Source organism: Gorilla gorilla, chromosome 15 (genome assembly GCF_029281585.2).
Source record: "Gorilla gorilla gorilla isolate KB3781 chromosome 15, NHGRI_mGorGor1-v2.1_pri, whole genome shotgun sequence".
Taxonomy (NCBI): Eukaryota; Metazoa; Chordata; class Mammalia; order Primates; family Hominidae; genus Gorilla; species Gorilla gorilla.
Genome location: NC_073239.2, coordinates 126207699 through 126221864, shown reverse-complemented (window position 1 = coordinate 126221864; position 14166 = coordinate 126207699).

The following is a 14166-nucleotide window of genomic DNA, read 5'->3' as shown; positions in this document are numbered from 1 at the left end:
GAAATATCTACACCGCTGTCTGTATGAACATGGAAATATCTACACCGTTATCTGTATGAACATGGAAATATCTACACCGCTATCTGTATGAACATGGAAATATCTACACCGCTATCTGTATGAACATGGAAATATCTACACCGCTATCTGTATGAACATGGAAATATCTACACCGCTATCTGTATGAACATGGAAATATCTACACCGCTATCTCTATGAACATGCAAATATCTACACAGCTATCTGTATATCAATGGAAATGTCTACACTGCTATCTCTGTAAACATGGAAATAACTACACTGCTATCTCTATAAATTTGGCAATATCTACACCGCCATCTCTATGAACATGGAAATATCTACACCGCCATTTGTATGAACATGGAAATATCTACACCAAGATCTGTATAAACATGGAAATATCTATACCGCCATCTGCATAAACATGGAAATATCTACACCACCATCTGCATAAACATGGAAATATCTATACCGCTATCTGCATAAACATGGAAATATATACACCACCATCTGTATTAAGATGGAAATATCTACACCACTATCTGTATAAACATGGAAATATCTGCACCACTATCTGAATAAACGTGGAAATATCCCCACCGCTTTCTGTATAAACATGGAAATATCTACACCGCTATCTGCATAAACATGGAAATACCCACACCGCTATCTGTGTAAACATGGAAATGTCTAAACCGCTATCTGTGTAAACATGGAAATATCTACACCGCCATCTGTGTAAACATGAAAATATCTACACTGCCATCTCTATAAACATGGAAATATATACACCGCCATCTGTATGAACATGGAAATATCTACACCGCCATCTCTATAAACGTGGAAATATCTACACCGCTATCTGTATGAACTTGGAAATATCTACACTGCTATCTGTATAAAATTGGAATTATCTACACCACTATCCCTATCAACATGGAAATATCTACACCGCTATCTGTATAAACATGGAAATATCTACACCGCTATCTGTATAAACATGGAAATATCTTCACCGCTATCTGTATAAACATGGAAATATCTACAACGCTGTCTCTATAAACATGGAAATATCTGCAATGCTGTCTGTATAAACTTCGAAATAACTACACTACTATCTCAATAAACATGGAAATACCTAGACCGCCATCTCTATAAACATGGAAATATCAACACCACCGTCTGTATAAACATGGAAATATCTATACCGCTATCTGCATAAACATGGAAATATCTACACCGCCATCTCTATGAACATGGAAATATCTACAACGCCATCTGTATGAACATGGAAATATGTACACCGACATCTGTATGAACATGTAAATATCTACACTGCCATCTGTATGAACATGGAAATATCTACACCGCTTACTGTATGAACATGGAAATGTCTGTACCGCCATCTGTATGAAGATGTAAATATCTACACCGTTATCTCTATGAACATGGAAATATCTACACCGCTATCTGTATGAACATGGAAATGTCTACAGAGTTATCTGCATATACATTGAAATATCAACTCAGATTTCTCTATAAATTTGGAAATAACTACAGCGCTATCTCTATGAACTTCGAAATATCTACACCGCCATCTGTATGAACATGGAAATATCTACACCGCCATCTGTACGAACATGGACATATCTACACCGCCATCTGTAATAAGATGGAAATATCTACACCGCTATCTGTATAAACATAGAAATATCTCCACCACTATCTGTATAAACATGGAAATAACCGCACCGCTATCTGTATAAACATGGAAATATCTACACCGCTATCTGCATAAACATGGAAATATCCACACCGCTATCTGTGTAAACATGCATACATCTTCACCACTATCTGTATAAACATGGAAATATCTACACTGCTATCTGCATGAACATGGAAATATCTACACCGTTATCTGTATGAACATGGAAATATCTTCACCGCCATCTTTATCAACATGGATATGTCTACACAGCCATCTGGATGAACATGGAAATATCTACACCGCGATCTCTATGAACATGGAAATATCTACCCCGCTATCTGTGTAAACATGCATACATCTTCACCGCTATCTGTATAAACATGGAAATATCTACACCGCTATCTGTATGAACATGGAAATATCTACACCGCCATCTGTACGAACATGGAAATATCTACGCCGCTATCTGTATGAACATGCAAATATCTACACAGCTATCTGTATATCAATGGAAATATCTACACTGCTATCTCTATGAACATGGAAATACCTACACTACTATCTGTATAAACATGGAAATATATTACACCGCCATTTGTATGAACATGGAAATATCTACACCCATAACTGTATGAACATGGAAATATCTGCACCGCTATCTGTATGAACATGGAAATATCTACACCCCTAACTGTATGAACATGGAAATATCTACATCGCTATCTGTATGAACATGGAAATATCTACACCGTTATCTGTATGAAAATGGAAATATCTACACCGCTATCTGTATGAACATGGAAATATCTACACAGCAATCTGTATATCAATGGAAATATCTACACTGCTATCTCTATAAACATCGAAATAACTACACTGCTATCTGTATAAACATGGAAATATATACACCGCCACCTGTATGAACATGGAAATATCTACACTGCCATCCGTACGAACATGGAAATATCTACACCGCCATCTGTATGAACATGTAAATATCTACACCGCCATCTGTATGAACATGGAACTATCTACACCGCTAACTGTATGAACATGGAAATATCTTCACTGCTATCTGTATGAACAAAGAAATATATACACCGCTATCTGTATAAACATGGAAATATCTACACCGCTATCTGTATGAACATGGAAATATCTACACCGCTATGTGTATGAACATGGAAATATCTACACCGCTATCTGTATGAACATGCAAATATCTACAAAGCTATCAGTATTTCAATGAAAATATCTACACTGCTATCTCTATAAACATGGAAATAACTACACTGCTATCTGTATAAACATGGAAATATATACACTGCCACCTGTATGAACATGGAAATATCTACACCGCCATTCGTACGAAAATGGAAATATCTACACCGCCATCTGTATGAACGTGGAAATATCTAAACCGCTAACTGTATGAACATGGAAATATCTACACCGCTATCTGTATGAACAAAGAAATATCTACACTGCTATCTTTATGAACATGGAAATATCTACACCGCTATCTGTATGAACATGCAATTATCTACTCAGCTATCTGTATAACAATGGAAATATCCACACTGGTATCTCTATAAACATGGAAATAACTACACTGCTATCTGTATAATCATGGAAATATCTACACCGCCATCTCTATGAACATGGAAATATCTACACCGCCATTTGTATGAACCTGGAAATATCTACAACACCATCTCTATGAACATGGAAGTAACTACACCGCCATTTGTATGAACATGGAAATACCTACACCGCCATCTGTATGAACATGGAAATATCTTCACCGCCATCTCTATGAACATGGATATATGTACACCGGCATCTGGATGACCATGGAAATACCTACACGGCTATCTGCATGAACATGGAAATATCTACTCAGCTATCTGAATATACATGGAAATATCTACACAGATTTCTCTATAAATATGGAAATATCTACAGCGCTATCTCTATAAACTTCGAAATATCTGCACCGCCATCAGTATGAACATGGAAATATCTACACCGCCATCTGTACGAACATGGACATATCTACACCGCCATCTGTATTAAGATGGAAATATCTCCACAGCTATCTGTATTAACATGGAAATATCTGCCCAACTATCTGTATAAAGATGGAAATATCCGCACTGCTATCTGTATGAACATGGAAATATCTACACTGCTATCTGCATAAACATGGAAATATCCACACCGCTATCTGTGTAAACATGGAAATGTCTACACCGCTATCTGTGTAAACATGGAAATATCTACACCGCCATCTGTGTAAACATGAAAATATCTACACCGCCATCCCTATAAACATGGAGATATCTACACCGCCATCTGTATGAACATGGAAATATCTACACCGCCATCTCTATAAACGTGGAAATATCTACAACGCTATCTGTATGAACTTGGAAATATCTACACTACTCTCTGTATAAAATTGAAATTATCTACACCACTATCTCTTTAAACATGGAAATATCTACACTGCTGTCTGTATAAACATGGAAATGTCTACACCGCTATCTGTATAAACATGGAAATATCTTCACAGCCATCTGAATAAACATGGAAATATCTACAACGCTGTCTCTATAAACTTGGAAATAACTACACCACTATCTCTGTAAACACGGAAATATCTAGACCTCCATCTCTATAAACATGGAAATATCTACACCACCATCTGTATAAACATGGAAATATCTATACCGCTATCTGCATAAACATGGAAATATCTACAACGCCATCTCTATGAACATGGAAATATCTACACCGCCATCTGTACGAACATGGAAATATCTATACCGCCATCTGTATGAACATGTAAATATCTACACCGCCATCTGTATGAACATGGAAATATCTACACCGCTAACTGTATGAACACGAAAATATCTACACCACTATCTGTATGAACATGGAAATATCTACACCGTTATCTGTATGAACATGGAAATATCTACACCGCTATCTGTATGAACATGGAAATATCTACACCGCTATCTGTACGAACATGGAAATATCTACACCGCTATATGTATAAACATGGAAATATCTTCACCGCTATCTGTATAAACATGGAAATATCTACAACGCTGTCTCCATTAACTTGGAAATAACTACACCACTATCTCTGTAAACATGGAAATATCTAGACCGCCATCTCTATAAACATGGAAATACCTACACCACCATTTGTATAAACATGGAAATATCTATACCGCTATCTGCATAAACATGGAAATATCTACACCGCCATCTCTATGAACATGGAAATATCTAGACCGCCATCTGTACGAACATTGAAATATCTATACCGCCATCTGTATGAACATGTAAATATCTACACCGCCATCTGTATGAACATGGAAATATCTACACCGCTAACTGTATGAACATGGAAATATCTACACCGCTATCTGTGTAAACATAGAAATGTCTACACCGCTATCTGTATAAACATGGAAATATCTGCCCAACTATCTGTATAAACATGGAAATATGCGCACCGCTATCTGAATAAACATGGAAATATCCGTACCGCTATCTGTATAAACATGGAAATATATACACTGCTATCTGCATAAACATGGAAATATCCACACCGCTATCTGTGTAAACATGGAAATGTCTACACCGCTATCTGGGTAAACATGGAAATATCTACACCGCCATCAGTGTAAACATGAAAATATCTACAACGCCATCCCTATATACATGGAAATTTCTACACCGTCCTCTGTATGAACATGGAAATATCTACACCGCCATCTCTATAAACGTGGAAATATCTACACCGCTATCTGTATGAAGTTGGAAATATCTACACTGCTCTCTGTATGAAATTGAAATTATCTACACCACTATCTCTAGAAACATGGAAATATCTACACTGCTATCTGTATAAACATGGAAATATCTACACCGCTATCTGTATAAACATGCAAATATCTTAACTTCTATCTGTATAAACATGGAAATATCTACAACGCTGTCTCTATAAACTTGGAAATAACTACACCACTATCTCTGTAAACATGGAAATATCTAGACCGCCATCTCTATAAACATGGAAATATCTACACCACCATCTGTATAAACATGGAAATATCTATAACGCTATCTGCATAAACATGGAAATATCTACACCGCCATCTATATGAACATGGAAATATCTACACCGCCATCTGTACGAACATGGAAATATCTATACCGCCATCTGTATGAACATGTAAATATCTACACCGCCATCTGTATTAACATGGAAATATCTACACCGCTAACTGTATTAACATGGAAACATCTACACCACTATCTGTATGAACAAGGAAATATCTACACCGTTGTCTGTATGAACATGGAAATATCTACACCGCTATCTGTATGAACATGGAAATATCTACACCGCTATCTGTATGAACATGGAAATATCTACACCGCTATCTGTATGAACATGCCAATATCTACACAGCTATCTGTATATCAATGGAAATATCTACACAGCTGTCTCTATAAACTTGGAAATAACTACACTGCTATCGGTATAAACATGGAAATATCTACACCGCCACCAGTATGAACATGGAAATATCTACACTGCCATCCGTACGAACATGGAAATATCTACACCACCATCTGTATGAACATGTAAATATCTACACCGCCATCTGTATGAACATGGAAATATCTACACCGCTAACTGTATGAACATGGAAATATCTACACCGCTAATGGTATGAACATGGAAAAATCTACACCGCTATCTGTATGAACAAGGAAATATCTACACCGCTATCTGTATGAACATGGAAATATCTACACCGCCATCTGTATGAACATGGAAATATCTACACCGCTATCTGTATGAACATGCAAATACCTACACAGCTATCTGTATAACAATGGAAATATCCACACTGATATCTCTATAAACATGGAAATACCTACACTGCTATCTGTATGAACATGGAAATACCTACACCGCCATCTGTATGAACATGGAAATATCTTCACCGCCATCTGTATGAACATGGATATATGTACACCGGCATCTGGATGAACATGGAAATACCTACACCGATTTCTGCATGAACATGGAAATATCTACAAAGCTATCTGAATATACATGGAAATATCTACACAGATTTCTCTATAAATATGAAAATATCTACAGCGCTATCTCTATAAACTTCGAAATATCTGCACCGCCATCAGTATGCACATGGAAATATCTACACCGCCATCTGTACGAACAAGGACATATCTACACCGCCATCTGTTTTAAGATGGAAATATCTACACCGCTATCTGTATAAACATGGAAATATCTGCCCAACTATCTGTATAAAGATGGAAATATCCGCACTGCTATCTGTATGAACATGGAAATATCTACACTGCTATCTGCATAAACTTGGAAATATCCACACCGCTATCTGCGTAAACATGGAAATGTCTACACCGTTATCTGTGTAAACATAGAAATGTCTACACCGCCATCTGTGTAAACATGGAAATATCTACAGCGCCGTCTGTGTAAACATGAAAATATCTACACCGCCATCCCTATAAACATGGAAATATCTACACCACCATCTGTATGAACATGGAAATATCTACACCGCCATCTCTATAAACGTGGCAATATCTACAACGCTATCTGTATGAACTTGGAAATATCTACACTGCTATCTGTATAAAATTGAAATTATCTACACCACTATCTCTATAAGCATGGAAATACCTACACTGATATCTGTATAAACATGGAAATGTCTACACCGCTATCTGTATAAACATTGAAATATCTTCACAGCTATCTGAATAAACATGGAAATATCTACAACGCTGTCTCTATAAACTTGGAAATAACTACACCACTATCTCTGTAAACATGGAAATATCTACACCGCCATCTCTATAAACATGGAAATATCTACACCACCATCTGTATAAACATGGAAATATCTATACCGCCATCTGTATGAACATGTAAATATCTACACCGCCATCTGTATAAACATGGAAATATCTACACCGCTAACTGTGTGAACATGGAAATATCTACACCGCTGTCTGTATTAACATGGACATATCTACACCGTTATCTGTATGAACATGGAGATATCTACACCGCTATCTGTATGAACATGGAAATATCTACACCGCTATCTGTATGAACATGGAAATATCTACACCGCTATCTGTATGAACATGGAAATATCTACACCGCTATCTGTATGAACATGGAAATATCTACACCGCTATCTGCATGAACATGGAAATATCTACACAGTTATCTGAATATACATGCAAATATCTACACAGATTTCTCTATAAATATGGAAAAAACTACAGCGCTATCTCTATAAACTTCGAAATATCTAAACCGCCATCTGTATGAACATGGAAATATCTACACCGCCATCTGTACAAACATGGACATATCTACAAAGCAATCTGTATTAAGATGGAAATATCTACACCGCTATCTGTATAAACATGGAAATATCTGCCCAACTATCTGTATAAACATGGAAATATCCGCACCGCTATCTGAATAATCATAGAAATATCCGCACCGCTATATGTATAAACATGGAAATATCTACACTGCTATCTGCATAAACGTGGAAATATCCACACCGCTATCTGTCTAAACATGGAAATATCTACACCGCCATCTGTATAAACATGGAAATATCTACACTGCCAACCGTATGAACATGGAAATATCTACACTGCCATATCTATAAAGGTGGAAATATCTACACCGCTGTCTGTATGAACTTGGAAATATTCACACTGCTATTTGTATAAAAATGGAAATATCTACACTTCTATGTCTATAAGTATGGAAATATCTACACCGCTATCAGTATGAACAAGGAAATATCTAGACCGCCATTTCTACAAACATGTAAATATCTACACTGCTCTGTGAATAAACATGGAAATAACTACACCGCTCTCTGTATAAACATGGAAATATCTACACCGCTATCTCTATAAACTTGGAAATAACTACACCACTATCTCTGTAAACGTGGAAATATCTACACCGCCATATCTATAAACATGGAAATATCTACACCGTCATCTGTAGGAACTTGAAAATATCTACACCGCCATCTCTATAAACATGGAAATAGCTATACCGCCATCTCTATAAAGATGGAAATATCTAAACCGCCATCTGTATGAACATGGAGATATCTACACCGCTATGTATATAAAGAAGGAAGCATCTACATCGCCATCTGTATAAACGTAGAAATATCTACACCGCCATCTCTATAAACATGGAAATATCTACACCGACATCTGTATAATCGTGGAAATATCTACTCCGCCATCTGTATATAGATGGAAATATCTACACCGCTATCTGAATAAACATGGAAATATGTCCACCGCCATCGCTATAAACATGGAAATATCTACACCGCCATCTGTAGGAACATGGGAATATCTGCACCGACATCTGTATGAACAAGGAAATATCTACAACGCCATCTGTATTAAGGTGGAAATATCTACACCGCTATCTGTATAAACATGGAAATATTTACACCGCTATCTCTATAAACTTGGAAATATCTACATCGCTACCTGTATAAACATGGAAATATCTACACCGCTATCTGTATAAACATGGAAATATCTGCACCGCTATCAGTATAAATATGGAAATATCTACACCGCTAGCAGTATGAAGATGGAAATATCCACACCGCTATCTGTGTAAACATGGAAATATCTTCACCGCTATCTGTATAAACATGGAAATAACTACACCGCTATCTATATAAACATGTAAATATCTACAATGCTATATGACTAAACATGGAAATGTCTACACCACCATCTGTATGAATATGGAAATACCTACACCGCCATCTCTAGGAACATGGAAATATCTACACCACCATCTGTATTAAGATGGAAATATCTACACCGCTATGTGTATAAACATGGAAATATCCACACTGCTATCTGTGTAAACATGGAAATATCTTCAGCGCTATCTGTATAAACATGGATATAATTACACCACTATCTCTATAAACATGTAAATATCTAAAACGATATCTGTGTAAACATGGAAATGTCTACACCGCTGTCTGTGTAAACATGGAAATATCTACAACGCTTTCTGTATAAACATTGAAATATCTACACCGACTTCTCTAAAAACATAGAAATATCTACAGCGCCATCTGTATAAACATGGAAATATCCAAACCGCCATCTCTATAAACATATTAATATCTACACCGCCATCTGAATGAATGTAGAAATATCTACACCGCCATCTCTATAAAGGTGGAAATATCTACACTGCTATCTGTATGAACATGGAAATATCTACACAGCTATCTGCATATACATGGAAATATCTATACAGCTTTATCTATAAACATGGAAATAACTACACCGCTATCTCTATAAACTTGGAAATATCCACAGCGCCATATGTATGAAGATGGAAATATCTACACCGCCATCTGTAGGAACATGGAAATATCTACACCGCCATCTGTATTAAGATGGAATATCTGCACCGCTATCTGTATAAACATGGAAATACCTACACCGCTATCTGTATAAACATGGAGATATCCACACCGCTATCTGTGTAAACATGGAAATATCTACACCGATGTCTGTATAAACATGGAAATATCTACACCGCCATCTCTATAAACATGGAAATATCTGCACCACCATCTCTATAAACATGGAAATAGCTACACCCCCATCTCTATAAACATGGAAATGTCTACAACGCCCTCTGTATGAACACGGAAATATGTACACCGCCATCTCTATAAACGTGGAAACATCTACACCGCTATCTGTATGGACATGGAAATATCTACACTTCTATCTGTATAAAATTGGAAACATCTACACCGCTATCTCTATAAAATTGGAAATATCTACACCGCTATCTCTGTAAACATGGAAATATCTGCAACGCTATCTGTATAAACAAGAAAATATCTAGACCGCCATCTCTATAAACATGTAAATATCTACACCGCTATCTGTATAAACATGGAAATATCTACACCGCTATCTGTATAAACTTGGAAATATCTACACCGCTATCTCTATAAACTTGGAAATAACTACAACACTATCTCTGTAAACATGGAAATATCTAGACCGCCATCTCTAAAAACATAGAAATATGTACGTCGACATCTGTATAAACATGGAAATATCTATACTGCTATCTGTATAAACATGGAAATATCTACACCGCTATCTCTATAAACATGGAAATATCTACACCGCCATCTCTATAAACTTGGAAATATCTACACCGCCATCTGTATGAACATGGAAATATCTTCACCGCCATCTGTATGAACATGGATATATCTACACCGGCATCTGGATGAACATGGAAATATCTACACAGCTATCTGCATATACACGGAAATATCTACACAGCTTTCTCTATAAACATGGAAATAACTACACCGCAATCTCTATAAACTTCAAAATATTTACACCACCATCTGTATGAACATGGAAATATCTACACCGCCATCTGTAGGAACATGGAAATATCTACACCACCATCTGTATTAAGATGGAAATATCTACACCGCTATGTGTATAAACATGGAAATATCCACACTGCTATCTGTGTAAACATGGAAATACCTTCAGCGCTATCTGTATAAACATGGAAATAACTACACCGCTATCTCTATAAACATGTAAATATCTACAACGATATCTGTGTAAACATGGAAATATCTACAAAGCTTTCTGTACAAACATGGAAATATCTACACCGCCTAATCTATAAACATAGAAATATCTACACCGCCATCTGTATAAACATGGAAATATCCACACGGACATCTCTATAAACATATTAATATCTACACCGCCATCTGAATGAACGTAGAAATATCTACACCGCCATCTCTATAAACGTGGAATTATCTACACTGCTATCTGTACAAACATGGAAATATCTACACCGCTATCTGTATGAACATGCAAATATCTACACAGCTATCTGTATATCAATGGAAATATCTACACTGCTATCTCTATAAAGATGGAAATAACTACACTGCTGTCTGTACAAACATGGAAATATCTACACCGCCACATGTATGAACATGGAAATATCTACACTGCCATCCGTACGAACATGGAAATATCTACACCGCCATCTGTATGAACATGTAAATATCTACACCGCCATCTGTATGAACATGGAAATATCTACACCGCTAACTGTATGAACATGAAAATATCTACACCGCTATCTGTATGAACATGGAAATATCTACACCGCTATATGTATAAACATGGAAATATCTACACTGCTATCTGCATAAACATGGAAATATCCACACCGCTATCTGTGTAAACATGGAAATGTCTACACCGCTATCTGTGTAAACATGGAAATATCTACACCGCCATCTGTGTAAACACGAAAATATCTACACCGAAATCCCTATAAACATGGAAATATCTACACCGTCCACTGTATGAACATGGAAATATCTACACCGCCATCTCTATAAACGTGGAAATATCTACACCGCTATCTGTATGAACTTGGAAATATCTACCCTGCTCTCTGTATAAAATTGAAATTATCTACACCACTATCTCTATAAACATGGAAATATCTACACTGCTATATGTATAAACATGGAAATATCTACACCGCTATCTGTATAAACATGGAAATATCTTCACCGCTATCTGTATAAACATGGAAATATCTACAACGCTGTCTCTATAAACTTGGAAATAACTACACCACTATCTCTGTAAACATGGAAATATCTAGACCGCCATCTCTATAAACATGGAAATATCTACACCACCATCTGTATAAACATGGAAATATCTTTACCGCTATCTGCATAAATATGGAAATATCTACAAAGCCATCTCTATTAACATGGAAATATCTACTCCGCCATCTGTACAAAGATGATAATATCTATACCGCCATCTGTATGAACATGTAAATATCTACACCGCCATCTGTATGAACATGGAAATATCTACACCGCTAACTGTATGAACATGGAAATATCTACACCACTATCTGTATGAACATGGAAATATCTACACCGTTATCTGTATGAACATGGAAATATCTACACCGCTATCTGTATGAACATGGAAATATCTACACCGCTATCTGTACGAAAATGGAAATATCTACACCGCTATCTGAATGACCATGCAAATATCTACACAGCTATCTGTATATCAATGGGAATATATACACTGCTATCTCTATAAACATGGAAATAACTACAATGCTATCTGTATAAACACGGAAATATCTACACCGCCACCTGTATGAACATGGAAATATCTACACCGCCATCCGTACGAACATGGAAATATCTACACCGCCATCTCTATGAACATGTAAATATCTACACCGCCATCTGTATGAACATGGAAATATCTACACCGCCATCTGTATGAACATGGAAATATCTACACCGCTAACTGTATGAACATGGAAATATCTACACAGCTATCTGTATGAACATGGAAATATCTACACCGCCATCTCTATAAACGTGGAAATATCTACACCACTATCTGTATGAACTTGGAAATATCTACCCTGCTCTCTGTACAAAATTGAAATTATCTACACCACTATCTCTATAAAGATGGAAATATCTACACAGCTATCTGTATATCAATGGAAATATCTACACCGCTATCTGTATAAACATGGAAATATCTTCACCGCTATCTGTATAAACATGGAAATATCTACAAAGCTGTCTCTATAAACTTGGAAATAACTACACCACTATCTCTGTAAACATGGAAATATCTAGACAGCCATCTCTATAAACATGGAAATATCTACACCACCATCTGTATAAACATGGAAATATCTATACCGCTATCTGCATAAACATGGAAATATCTACACCGTCATCTCTATGAACATGGAAATATCTACACCGCCATCTGATCGAACATGGAAATATCTATACCGCCATCTGTATGAACATGTAAATATCTACATCGCCATCTGTATGAACATGGAAATATCAACACCGCTAACTGTATGAACATGGAAATATCTACACTGCTATCTGTATGAACATGGAAATATCTACACCGTTATCTGTATGAACATGGAAATATCTACACCGCTATCAGTGTGAACATGGAAATATCTACACCGCTATCTGTACGAACATGGAAATATCTACACCGCTATCTGTATGAACATGCAAATATCTACACAGCTATCTGTATATCAATGGAAATATCTACACTGCTATCTCTATAAACATGGAAATAACTACACTGCTATATGTATAAACATGGAAATATCTACACCGCCACCGGTATGAACATGGAAATATCTACACTGCCATCCG